The sequence below is a fragment of the Capsicum annuum genome, chromosome 3, assembly GCF_002878395.1.
Source record: "Capsicum annuum cultivar UCD-10X-F1 chromosome 3, UCD10Xv1.1, whole genome shotgun sequence".
Lineage (NCBI taxonomy): Eukaryota > Viridiplantae > Streptophyta > Magnoliopsida > Solanales > Solanaceae > Capsicum > Capsicum annuum.
Window position 1 is genome coordinate 145217358 of NC_061113.1, and position 15000 is coordinate 145232357.

Here is a 15000-nt window from a genome sequence, read left to right on the forward strand (position 1 = left end):
CATTCGATCTAATAAGTACCTTGTGTTAGAATTGAGAAATTCTATGGCTCGGATATTTAGTATTCTCTTATTTATTACCTGTGTCTACTATTTAGGTAGAATACTCTAATCCATTCTTACTAAGAAACTGAAAGAAGCTAAGAAACTGAAAGAGGCCTCAAAAACATAAGAAACGGAGGAAAGTGAAGAAGAAAGAGATATAGAAACTGCTTCCGAAATGAAGGGGACTAAACGGGAACAAGAGGGATCCACTGAAGAAGATCCTTATCCATATCCTTTCCTTTTTCAAGAGGGATCCACTGAAGAAGATCCTTCTCCTTCTCCTTCCCCTTCTTCAGAAGAAGGGTTGGATCCGGACAAAATCGTTGAAACAGAAGAAATTTGAGTGAATGGAAAGGACAAAATAAAGGATAAATTCCACTCTCACTTTACAGAGAGAGGCTATAAAAATATTAATACTAGTAATTGTGAAATTTATGATAAAAAAGATTCTTATCTGAATTTGATTCAAAAATCAAAAAGTAGAAAAAAGTAAGTAATAAACTAATAAAAAGACAGAAACATAAGCTAATTACAAGAAGAGATGAGAAGAGATGCGTCCGGCCCCTATATATTTGATACCTTCTCCTACAATGAAACTAATAACCCCAACCCCGTTAGTCATCCCATCAATTACTCGTCGATCAAAAAAATGAGTAAATTCAGCTAAGCCTCTTATCCCACCAACTAAGAATCTTGTATAAAAAGCATCTATGTAAGTACGATTATATGACCAAGCATATATGCCATTTATAATTTTGTCCCACAGAATTTTCTTAGGACCTTTTTTAACAAAAAAATTAATTAACTCCAAATTTTTTAAAGAAGAATAAATGGGTTTATATAAAAAGCATTCTATAAATATTCCGAAATAAGCTACACTGACTGAAAGAACCGCATCCTCTAAAAATTCATTCCAATCCATAGAATTATTCGACTTTTTCTGCAAAAGATTTATAGATGGAGCTAACCATTTCGATAATATATCCAAATTAACTCCATCTTGGTTGAAAGGAATTCCTATTGATCCAACAAACAAAGTAAAGAGTCCTAATACAAATATTGGGAATAGCATAGTATTATCCGATTCATAAGGATAGGAATAAACCGCTTTATACTCAAAATGAGCAATAGCCATGAAAGGTCGTGTCATCTTTCTTTCATTTTTATCAATTGAATATTTAGTCTTTGACAAGAAATAAGTACTTTCATTATTATTCATTGTTAATAAACAAGAGTTTTTCTTAATTCCGTTTTTACCCCATAGAGATATTGAATAGAAAGGGGTTTTTTGTTTCCCACCATAATTTTGAAAATGAACATTTAAATGCCCTTCAAAAGTAAGTAAATAGATCCGAAACATATAAAATGCGGTTATTCCCGCCGTGGTCCAAGCTATTATTGTAAAAATTGGTGAATACAACCATCATTAAGAATTTCATCTTTGGACCAAAAACAAGCAAGAGGTGGAATACCACAAAGAGAAAGTGTACCTAATAAAAATGTGATTTTGGTAATTGGTACATGTTTTCTTAAACCTCCCGTAAGACCTATATTCTGGCTTTTAGCTGGAGAATATCCAACAATAGTTTTCATTGAATGAATAATGGATCCAGATCCTAAAAATAATAATGCTTTGGAATAAGCATGAGTAAATCAAATGAAATAAAGCACTTCGATAAGACCCCATACCTAGAGCTAACATTATATGACCCAATTGAGACAATGTAGAATAGGCTAAACCTCTCTTAATGTCTTTTTGAGCAAGAGCTAACGTAGCTCCTATTAATACTTTTATTATTCCTATAATCGAGATCAAATACATTATGTAAGGTATAACTCTAAAAAGAGGAAGAAGTCGAGCTACAAGAAAAATCCCCGCCGTTACCATAGTAACAGCATGTATAAGAGCCGAAATAAGAGTAGGCCCCTCCATGGCATCAGGTAACCATACATCAAGGGGGAATTGGGTGGATTTAGCAACTGCACCGATAAATAAGAGAACAACGCATAAAGTAACAAATAAAAAATTGACCTCATTATTATAAATCAAGTTATTGAATATTTCGAATAAATCCCTAAATTCAAAACTCCCCATTATCCAATAAAAACCTAAAATTCCTAATAATAAACCAAAATCTCCAACACGATTAGTTATAAAGGCTTTCTGACAAGCATTTGCCGCAATAGGTCGTGTAAACCAAAATCCTATTAATAGATAGGAACACAGACCAACCAATTCCCCAAAAATATAAATTCGTATCAAATTAGAACTAGTAACTAATCCCAACATGGAAGTACTGAAAAAACTCATCTAAGCAAAAAATCTCAAATAGCCTTGATCATGAGCCATATAATTATCACTATAAATAAGAACCATAATCCCAATAGTAGTGATTAATATTAACATAATAGAAGTAAGTGGGTCGATCAAGTATCCGAAGTCTAAAGAAAAATCATTATTAATGATCCAAGACCATACATATTGAGAAAAAGAATTGCTATTTATTTGCTGAATAGACAGGTAGATTAAAAAAATCATGACTATGCTTAACAATAAAACACTTTGAAAAGCCCACATACGGCGAAAACTTTTTGTTGCCGTTGGAAAAAGAATAAGTCCCGCTCCTAATAACATAGGGGTTGGGAGTGGAATGAAAGGTATGATCCACGCATATTCATATGTCTATTCCATAAAAAGTTTTGAATTCTTAATTAATTGTTTCTGATTCACCGGATCTTACCTCTTTTGAAAGGAGTCAATAAAAAGTAAAAATATGGACTAACTTAAACTAAATTAAAACTTAAATCGAATTTTCTATTCTTATCTTTTGCCTATCTCGATAATGTTTTATTTTAGTATTATAAATTGCGTATTATAAAAAATTCATTTTGAACTATAGATGTATTTCACATCTAGCTATAACAAACAATGAGGAATTTTATAATGACAGTTCTAAAAAAGCTCACTTCGAGATCAAAAAAACGTATTCATAAAAATATTTGGAAAAGGAAGACATATTGGATAACATTAAAGGTTTTTTCGTTAGCGAAAGCTATTTCTACTGGGGAGACAAAAAGTTTTTTTTGGTACACCAAACAAAAATAAATAAGTAATAAAACATTAGAATAATTTGAATCAACTTGAAAAAATAATTCAATATATTCTTAAATTATTCAGTTATTATCTAATTGAATAATTTAAGGATTTCCTTTTCATATTTGATATTGATTAGTGAGCTAATCAATATGTAATGGAACTCTATTCGCTTTTCTGATTGATATAGAAAATAATAGAATTAGGAAATCCTCTATTTACTATTCACTGAATAATAACTTTTTTGTTGACGAAAGAATAAAGATTGTTTCTATTCCAAGGTGGGGAGTTTGATTTTCCCCACCGACCTATTTGTTTGCAGAATTAAACTAAAAAAAAAATTTATATTTTGATTCTATTTCCATCTCTCCATAACTAGAGAAGAACGTATATAAAAATCTTTAGTGAAAGTTAAGAACTCATTTAAATTAATTGATTCTATTTTGCAACCTTTGTGTTTTGTCTAACTTTATAGCTTTTTATTTTCTCTGAATTATTATATAGACCCCATGTATATCTTGCCCTTAACCCAATAGAGAAAATTTCTTAATGAAATTTTGTATTACTAATTTTCAATTTTGAGCGATGCAAAATAGGTTCTTTTCTTTCTATTTTGTCATCAAAATCCTTTTTTTGTTTTGGATTTATGAAAAATAAATAAATAATAAATTTTTGATTAAACAATGAAAACAAAAACTTTTTGAGCTCTATTCCTAAATTGAATATAGAAAGGTTTAGTTACAAGAGTTCAATTCGCCGAAAGCATAAAATATAGGAAAGTTCCAGGTTAAATAAAAAAACTAAGACTCTAAACTCAAATCTAAAATAATGAACCTTCAACCTCCAATTTCTATTTTAACAACCTTTTATTGTTATTAATCCATTTGAATCATTACTAAACTAAAATAGCTTACTCAATCTCGACGATTGCTTATTCATAGGCTATATGAGTTCAAGACAGGCCGCTATGGTAAAATTGGTAGACACGCTGCTCTTAGGATGCAGTGCTAATGCATCTCGGTTCGAGTCCGAGTGGCGGTATACCATCTTCTAAAAATGATAAATAGATCTTATAATGAATTCAATTCCCAATTTCCATTTTAGAATTATGTAATTAAGGGAATCTTCTTTTTTAAGATTTTTATGATATTTTCAACCTTAGAGCATATATTAACTCACATTTACTTTTCGATCATTTCAATTGTAATTATAATTCATTTGATAACCCTTTTAGTCGATGAAATCATAAAGCTATACGATATGTTAGAAAGGGCATAATAATTACTTTTTTCTGTATAACAGGATTATTAGTTACTCGTTGGATTTCTTCGGGACATTTCCCACTAAGCGATTTATATGAATCATTAATTTTCCTTTCATGGAGCTTCTCCCTTATTCATATAATTCCGTATTTCAAAAAAATATTTTAATTTTAAGTAAAATAATGGGACCAAGTGCTATTTTTACCCAAGGTTTTGCTACTTTAGGTATTTTAACTGAAATACACCAATCTGGAATATTAGTACCTGCTCTTCAATCTGAGTGGTTAATAATGCACGTAAGTATGATGATATTGGATTATGCAGCCCTTTTATGTGGATCGTTATTATCAGTAGCACTTCTAGTGATTACATTTCGAAAAAACAGAAAACTTATTTATAAGAGCAATGGTTTTTTAAACGAGTCATTTTTCTTGAGTGAAAATGTTTTAGAAAATACTTAATTTTTTTTTTGCTAAAAATTATTACAGGTCCCAATTGATTCAAAAATTGGATTATTGGAGTTATCGAGTTATTAGTTTAGGATTTACTTTTTTAACCATAGGAATCCTTTCAGGAGTGGTATGGGCTAATGAAGTGTGGGGTCGTATTGGAATTGGGACCCAAAAGAAACTTGGGCATTTATTACTTGGATCGTATTTCCAATTTATTTACATACTCGAACACATAGAAATTTACGGGGTGCAAATTCTACAATTGTAGTGTCTATAGGCTTTGTTATAATTTGGATATGCTATTTTGAGGTCAATCTATTAAGAATAGGGTTACATAGTTATGGTTCTTTTCCATCAACATTTCATTGAATTCAAGACAAGTTATTACAAATACAAGACCGGGCGGCGTATTGTATGAACCAACTTGCGGACCGTGTGAATCATCAATACAATATTTGATTCATACGGTTTTATACCATATGTAATTCAATTTCATTGTTTTTACTTAACTTAAGTGTTAAGAGAAGAAAACAAGAAGACTTTTTTTCATTGTCCAAGAATGGTTTTAAAAAAAAACATAGGTTATTTTATTTCAGTCATCCAAATTATCTATAAAAAAATTAGATAGAATAACTTCGACCTTGTCAATTGCTAATGAAAGAATGAAATTGGGGTATATACCAATACCTATTACGGGTAAAAAAATGGAGGTCGAAAGAAATAACTCTCGGGGTCCAGAATCAAAAAAAGAATCCTTCGAGGCATTAAATAGCTTGTATCCATAGAACATCTGGCGTGACATAGATAATGAATAAATAGGAGTTAATGTCATTCCAATTTCCATTACAAAAGTTATTAGTAGTTTTGGAATTAAAAGATATTTTTGGCTGGTAATTATTCCAAAAAATACTATCAATTCGGCAACAAAACCACTCATACCTGGTAATGCAAGGGAAGCCATCAAAAAGCTACTGAATACCTTGAACATTTTTGGCATTGGAATAGCTATTCTACCCATTTCATAAAGATAAACAAGGCGGATTCTATCATAAGTTGTTCCCGCCAAGAAAAAAAGTGCAGCACCAATAAATCCATGAGAGATTATTTGTAAAAGGTCTCCATTAAGTTCCGTATCAGTTAGAGAACTAATTCCTATAATTATGAAACCCATATGAGAGACAGAGGAATAGACTATACTTTTTTTTAAATTCCGTTGGCCAAGAGATGTTGAAGCTGCATAGATTATTTGTATTGTACCTATTATCATCAACCAAGGAGAAAATATAGAATGGGCATGAGGTAATAATTCCATATTGATTCTAATTAATCCATATGCTCCCATTTTTAATAAAATTCCTGCTAGAAGCATACAAGTACTGTAATGTACTTCTCCATGGGTATCTGATAACCATGTGTGTAGGGGGATAATGGGCGATTTGACAGCAAAAGCAATAAAAAATCCAATATAGAAGATTATTTCTAAACCACAGGATATGACTGATTAACTGATGTTTCAAAATTTAATGTTGGTTCATTAGAACCATATAAAGCAACACCCAAAACTCCCATTAAGAGAAAAATAGAACACCACTCCATGTACAAAATAAATTTTGTAGCTGAGTACAGACGTTTCTTTCCTCCCCACATGGCTAGAAGTAGATACACAGGAATTAATTCTAACTCCCACATGATGAAAAAAAGTAAAAGGTCCCAAGACGAAAATGGTCCAATTTGGCCACTATACATTGCTAACATGAGAAAATAGAATAATCAAGAATCTCGAGTAACTGGCCAAGCTGCCAAAGTCGCTAAGGTAGTAATAAATCCTGTTAATAAAATGGGTCCTATAGAAAGTTCATCTATTCCTAATCTCCAATGGAAATAAAAAACAATCGATCTATTTATAATCCTCCACTAGTTGTATTAATGGATCATCCGATTGGAAATGATAACAAAATGCATAAGTCGTTAGAAGGAGTTCTAAAATACATATACATATAGTATACCACCTAATTACCCGATTTCCTTTATGGAGAAGAAAGAAAATTAAAGAACCCGCAAATATCAAAAAAACAACAATTATTGTTAACCAAGAAAAATAATTCGTAGTAAAGACAAGATACACTTGGAACAAAAAAACCCATTCTCAAAATATTTTTATTTTCGAGCACAGGTTTGTCGGTAAAAAAATTAAATGGATTCGAGTAGAGTTTTCTCAAACGTATCAATAAGCTAGACCCATACTGCGAGTTGTTTCATGCCATAAATAAACTCAGACACTCAAGAAATCTGTTGGACATGCGGATTCACATCTCTTACAACCAACACAATCCTCTGTTCGTGGAGCAGAAGCAATTTGTTTAGCCTTACAATCATCCCAAGGTATCATTTCTAATACATCGGTGGGGTAGGCTCGGACACATTGAGTACATCCTATACATGTATCATAAATCTTTACTGAATGTGACATTGGGTCTATACACTTTTGAATGTTATAAATTTTTGATCTAGTAAACTTGGAAACAAATCATATATTTAGATACCAAACGAATCAATGAGTTATCATAATTTTCTAATCAACCTCCTTTGGGATTGTTTTATGAAATATGAAAGAGGCCAAAATACTTTGATTTCTTATGTTTTGCAAACAAGATCATACCTTACGTAGCAAACATGCTAATTAAAATCGATTTATCAATATTAGAATCTAGATGATTAATACTAATTATTCAACAAATTTGATTGGTTGATACGAGTTGATTTTCTGTTACGGTAAATTGACGAAACAATAGCCAGTCCAATGGTTGCTTCAACAGCTGCAATAGCTATAACAAAAATTGAGAAAATGTCTCCTTTTAATAGACGATTATCAAAAAAATTAGAAAATATTACAAAATTTATATTAACCGCATTCAATATAAGTTTAAGACACATAAGGGCTCTAACCATATTTCGACTTGTGATCAATCCATAGATACCGATAGAAAAGAAATAGGCACTCAAAACAAGTACATGCTCGAGAATCATTAAACAACTCCTTATCAATCTCGACTCCTTTCAATATGAACAACAATTCAGCCAATTTAACTGACTGGTATATAACAAGTATGGAACAACGAAATATATTGGTACTAGATTGACCTAAAGTCTTTCTATTTATACAGTTGAAATTCAAATAGAATTGAAGGAAAATGAATGTGATAAGACAGAACAAAATTTTATTTGAATTCCAAGTTTTAATAGAAATTTTTTATTGCCGAGCTACAACAATTGGACCTATTAAAGCAACTAAAAGGATTATTGAAATAAGTTCAAATGGAAGAAAAAAATCTATTGATAAATGAATTCCAATTTGTTGACTATTACTTAGAAAATCTTGCTCTATAATCTGGTTTGATCTTGTAGTCCAAATAATACCGTACCATGACGTATCTGAAATAGTAGTAATTAGTGAAATAAAAAGACTTATACAAACCATCGAAGTAATTCCATCTCCTACGGTCCAAAGATGAAAATCTTTGTAATATTCTAAACCATTCATGAACATCACAGCAAAAATGATTAAAACATTTATAGCTCCTACGTAAATTAGTTGTTGCGCAGCATATACAAAATAGGAGTTAGATAGAATATAGAATAACGATGTACAAAAAAGAACCAACCCCAAGGAAAAGACAGAATAAATTAGATTGGAAAGTAATACCACTCCTAGACCCCTAATATACGACCCGATCCTAGAAAGACTAAAAGAAAATCATGTATTGGTTTAGATAAATCCATTTTTTATAAAAAAAATCAAAAATGAAGAATTTCATAACTTTATTGACCTGACTAGGAAAAAAGAAGTTTTTCTATTTTTTATGATACTTTTAAATTGTTAATTGAATGAAATTGTAATGGGTATGAATTGACGTGGATGTTTTTATTTTATTAGGCCACTATCAATTCTTTATTCGTCGAAAGAATAGTTTAAACCTATTTATTTTTTATATCATTTATCTACTTTAAAACCATTACTATTATAATATAGAAATCCGTTTTGTTTTCAATCTAAATTAAGCTAGGAGTCTCATTAAGCAACCACTAGTTTGAATTGACCAAGCAAAAATCTCATTCTTTTAGATATGAACTAAGCCTTCGTAATTCGTAATTTTTTTCGAATCAAATTATGGATTTATTCATTGTTTATTTGAAGTAAATTTGAAATTGTTTGAATTGTGTAATCATCAATTGCTGACATTAGTAAGCGACCCAAAGTGATTTGATTATAATTCAATTCGTGACGATCATAAGTAGAAAGTTCATATTCTTCAGTCATTGATAAACAATTTGTTAGGCAATACTCAACGCAATTACCACAAAATATATAGATTCTAAAATCAATACTGTAATTAAGCAATTGTTTCTTTCGAATATCAGTTTCCAACTTCCAATTAAAAATGGGTAAACCTATAGGACATACATGCACACATACTTCACAAGCAATGCATTTATCAAATTCAAAGTGTATTCATCCTTAGAAACATTCGGCTGTGATCAATTTTTTATAGGGGTATTGAATAGTTACAGGTAAACGATTTGTGTGGGAAAGGGTAATCATGAAACCTTGGCCGATTTATCTGGTGGCTCGTATTGTTTGTTGACCATAATTTATGAATTCAGTTATCATACAGAGCATATTTAGAATATCTATAAAAAAGATTTTATGCTTGTTTCTTTCTCTTGTTTGAGACAAGTCGTGAATCTAGAATATTGTCGTCTTTTACACTGAAAGAAGTTAGGATGAGGTTGTCAATAATAGATTACCTAGAGAAATAGGTAAAAGAAATTTCCACCCAAGATTTAATAGTTGATCCATTCTCAGCCTCGGTAAAGTCCATCTTGTTGCAATAGGAATGAACAAAAACAAATAAGTTTTGGCTATTATGATAAAGATACCAATTAGTGTTCCATAGACTTTACACCTTTTATTTATGCCAAATAGCTCAGGAACAAATATGTACGGAATAGAAAGATTCCAACCTCCCAAGTAAAGAACTGTTACAAATAATGAAGAAACTAGTAGATTCAGATATGAAGCAATGTAAAACAAATCAAATTTGATACCTGAATATTCGGTTTGATACCCTGCTATTAATTCTTCTTCTGCTTCTGGTAAATCAAAAGGTAATCTTTTACACTCGGCTAGAGAAGAAATTAGAAAAATGATAAACCCAATAGGTTGACGCCACAAATTCCACCCCCATAAACCATATTTTGACTGTGCTTTCACTATATCAACTGTACTTGAACTGTTAGATAATCATAGTCGATGATAACAGCACTGTGCCCATCGCTATTACAGAACCGTACGTGAGATTTTCACCCCATACAGCTCCTCAGAGGTCACAAATAAATCTAAGGTCCCTTTCCTACTCTTTATCTTGATATGTTTGTCAGATAGAGTCAAAATCTATCCTAAGGTCCTAAATTAGACCAATGGAATTATGTCTGCTACATTTAAAACTAATAAATAAGTGCTTCTGAATTTATCTCATATTTTAAGAGTTTTAATTTTTCTTTGTTGATTAATAACCTTATCATTAAATAAAATGCGCTTTATAGACATATCCTATATACATTTTAACTTCGAATTTTCAATTACGAGAAAAATTAGAGAGTCCATTAGTTCATGAATCATGACAAAAATTTTCTCTCTCTAAATCGAAATCAAAATTTAATTATAGGAAAGAAAGAATAAAAAAAAGACATCCCCCCTTTTTGCTTTTGGAATTTGATTCTTTTCTTTCTATTTTGATTTATTTTATTTCATTCCTATTTTCCTTTCTCAGAAGAAGGGCCTTTCTTTAACCAAAGTAAAAGATTACTTCGTTCTTGATAGTTATTTACTTACTAAGTGGATAGGAACATACTATGGATCAGAATCATAGGGAGTACTTCTTGATCATTTCTACGAACGCAAATCCCTAATTTGGATTCCTTTTATGTACCAAAATATCCTTTTGGATAACTTCCATAATCTCAATTACTAATCCTTTGTCTATCTTGGTCTTCCTACCTATTCACTCATTTTTGCTTTCAACCTCTTGTTGTGGAAATCCATCTATGGTAATAGACAGTACAAACCCCATAAAGTTGATACAGTTGATCTTTTGAACCCGCTTCAAGCTATCATGACAATTCATCAATCTTGTGGTAAATAATGTCTCTTGTGTATGTTTACTTTTTTCACCATTTTATTCTTGTACATAGGAAATGAGAATCAACCTTTTTACTGCAAATTTAGAAGCTGTTTTCTTTCACTCATGTAACTATCTCGTTTAGTTCATCAACTCAAATGCTGAGGAAAAATTAAAATATATATATAGTCAATCAAATCTTTTTATCCTTGTTTCTAGAGTTTCTAGAAAGAAAGAATTTGGAGAAATTTTAGGTCTCACTGAATCACACGTAGATATATTGATAACACACATAGAGCTAATGGTATTTCATAACTAATTGATTGGACAGCTGCCCGTAAACCACCTAAAAAGGAATATTTATTATCTGATCCATATCCCGACATAAGAAGTCCAGCGGGAGCAATACTTGAAATAGAAATCCATAAAAAAACACCAATACTAAGATCGGCTAGAACAAGGTGATCGCCCAAAGGAATTACTGAATAACTTAGAAAGATAGATATTACTGCTATGGATGGTCCGATATTGAATAAACTAGTATCTCCTGTAGATGTAACAAGGTTCTCTTTCAAAAGTAGTTTTGTCCCATCTGCTAAAGCTTGAAGAATTCCTAAAGGGCCGGCATATTCAGGTCCGATATGTTGTTGTATTCCCTCAGATATTTCTCTTTCTAACCAAAAAATTACTAGTACACCTATTGTGATTCCTAACACAAGAGTCAAAAGAGGGACAAGCATCCATATGATCCCATAGGCTTCTTTTAAGAATTCCAATTTGGAAAAAGAATTGATAGTCTCTATTTCTATTGTATCAATTATCATTTCAACGATCAACTTCTCCCATAATGATATCTATGCTACCTAGTATTGTTATAATATTAGCCAATTTCGCTCTTTTAACTAACTAAGAAAAAAATTGCAAATTGATAAAACCTGGTGGGCGAATTTTCTATCTCTAAGGAAAAATGCTCTGATCTCCTATGATAAAAATTCCCAATTCTCCTTTTGGGGCTTCAATTCTCACATAAAGTTCTTGTTTCGACAATTCAAAAGTTGGATAAGGTTTTTTCACTAATAAACCGATATTCAAAATCATTCCATTCAGGATCTTTTAATCTGTCAAAACATCGGATTTCAAAATTTTTGTAAGGCCCTCCTAGAATTCCTTCCAGAGCCCATTGAATAATCTTTATGGATTTCGTCATTTCACCGATTCGTACTAAATAACGAGCTAATGAATCCCCTTCTCGTTTCCATTGAACCTGCCAATCAAATTCGTTGTAAGACTCATAATGATCAATTTTATGAAGATCCCATTCTATTCTGGAAGCTCGTAGCATTGGTTCTAATAAACCCCAATTTAATGCCTCGTCTTGCCCAATAATGGCTATGTCTTCAACTCGCTCTAAAAAATAGGATTTCGGGTAATAATTTTTTGATACTCAACAACCCCTATTAAAAAATAATCGCAAAAATCTAAACATTTATCTACCCATCCATAGGGTAGATCGGCAGCCACTCCTCCAATACGAAAATAATTATGCATCATTCACATACTAGTAGCAGCTTCGAATAGGTCTATCAATTCTCTTTCTCAAAAAATATAGAATAAAGGGGTCTGTGCATCAATATCCACCATAAAAGGACCGACCCATAACAAATGAGAAGTGATCCGACTCAACTCCAACATAATGACTCTGATATAGCTAGCCCTTTTAGGTACTTGAATATTGCCTAATTGTTCGGGTCCATTTATGGTTATTGCTTCTGTGAACATAGTAGCTAAATAATTTCAACGTGTTACATAAGATAAATATTATATAATTGTTCAGTTTTCCATAATTTTCTCCATCCCTCTATGTAAATAACCCAATATTGGTTCACAGTCGACAACATCTTCATCATCTAGAGTAACGATGAGTCTAAGAACACCATGCATTGATGGGTGCTGAGGCCCCATATTGACTATCATGAGGTCTTTTCTTGTAGTTGGTACAGTCATAAGTTTTTTAACGATTCATTCTTCCATGAATTACTGAAATTGAAAAGAAGTTCATCAAAATTTAATCGAAACATATAAGTGAAAACAAAATGACACTTCAAATTAATCAAATTAATGAGTTTTTGTCTCTCGAATGTGCAACTAATTAATTAATTCTTTATAACGTACTCTATTTTTTTTGCCAAATAAGCTAGCCATTGTTGACATTTTCCCAAAATTTTCTTCAAACCTCTCTGAGATAAATAGTCTTTTTTGTGCAATTCTAAATGTAAAGTAAGTCTCCGTATCTTATTGGTGAAATTGAATACTTGAAATTCAACAAATCCTCTCTTTTCTTCTTGAGAAATAACTAAAATGACAAAATTTTTTACCATAAATGAATTTCCCCTTTCTTTATTTTACAGATATGGATTTTATCGAATTTTATCGATCAGTAATAATAATGCCAGTAATTTGAACGTGGTATATATACTTAATTTCTTTATGAACCCCTAATTTTATTAATTCCAATAAATTAATTAAATTTTAAATTTGATTCAGATAGGAATCCAAAAAGAAAAAGTTGGTAGGTATGTTTTTTTCATTCACAAAAGCGAATAATTTAAACCTAAAGTCCAAAATGAAGAAGATTCCGTTGATTCATTTCTAGATCTAATCGATACCTTATTGATTGAGTATCGTCTACTCGAATTACAGTCGAATGAGATGTAAGACAAGACATGTGTGCATTTATTTTCTTTCAGATACTCTATACGAGATAGGGTAAATAGTAATATCAATTAATTTTCAATCGTGGATACATATGTATCCTTAAGATACTGAAATGGCTACCATTGTTGGTATCAAACCAATAACAATTCATACAAGCTAAATCTTCTAATCGATAATTAGGCCAAACAAAGAACTTTAATTTAATTAATTCATTTTTATCTTTATAAAGAGGTTTCCTTTCATCCAAAAATTTACTCCAATATTTTACATTATTTTCATTGGAAAATACTGAATTTCTATCGACGTCATTCCAATTCAAAGAATTAAAAAAACTTCGAATTCTCAATTCTCTACTACGTCTAGACCATAAAATATTTTGAGGAACAAGCAAATCAAAATGATTTTTATTGTACTTGTTCTATCATTCAAATCCTTCATTTTGGTTTCTATCAGTGAAGAATTTGGCCAATTTCCAGATTCAATTTGACTAAATGATTCATTAAGTTTTTTTTACTAATTAGATAATCTTTTTCCTTTTTCATTTCATTCGATTCAGATATTTCTTTGAATCTAAATAATACAATTGGATTTGTGTTTGAAAGTTCTTTTTTTATTTTTTTTAGAAATAGAATATTTTTTATAAGCCATTTTTTGGTTTCTTTTGAAACTCTTTGAAAAAATTTTATTTTTCCTTTTAAAACTTTTCGAGTTATAGTTATAAAAGTTATAAAATATTTCTTTTTAAATTTTCCAATTTTTTTTTGAGTTCCTTAAAAATGGGCTCAAAAAGGAAGGGCACTTTCGGGGAGAACCAAAGGGAAGTTCAGCTTCCATTCCTAAAACTGTTAAAAAACAAAAATCATCTTTTTATTTTTTTCTTTTTTATCAGCTTTACACGGGAGGGGTACAATTTAGATATATGCCAAGGTTTTTGACAAAAAGGAAATAAAATTTTGATCTGAATCCCATCGCTCAACTAATTTTGTGAAAATTCTGTTTCTGATAATTGAACATCATTATAAGTACATTTAATATGCATTTCTCTATTTTATTCCTACAAATCCTTAGACCATTCAGGAAGTTGCGAGGATAACATACGCCCGAGATTTTTGGCTATTATCAACGAAGGTAATACAACATATTTTTGAAGAATTGATTGATTATTAACATGTAACCTCTTATTATTTGCGCACAAAGAATGTTATCCCAGGCTTCTGCTACCGCTAGCCGTGCTTTTTCCTTTCTGGTGTTCTCAT

At 30.9% G+C, this 15000-nt stretch overlaps 2 pseudogenes; one reads left to right on the plus strand and one right to left on the minus strand.

The window, feature by feature from the left end:
* The window catches only part of LOC107865205, a 9339-nt pseudogene extending 8586 nt beyond the window's left edge, over window positions 1-753 (plus strand).
* Window positions 754-1589: 836 nt separating this feature from the next.
* LOC124896735 overlaps window positions 1590-15000 on the minus strand; it is a 14959-nt pseudogene continuing 1548 nt past the window's right edge.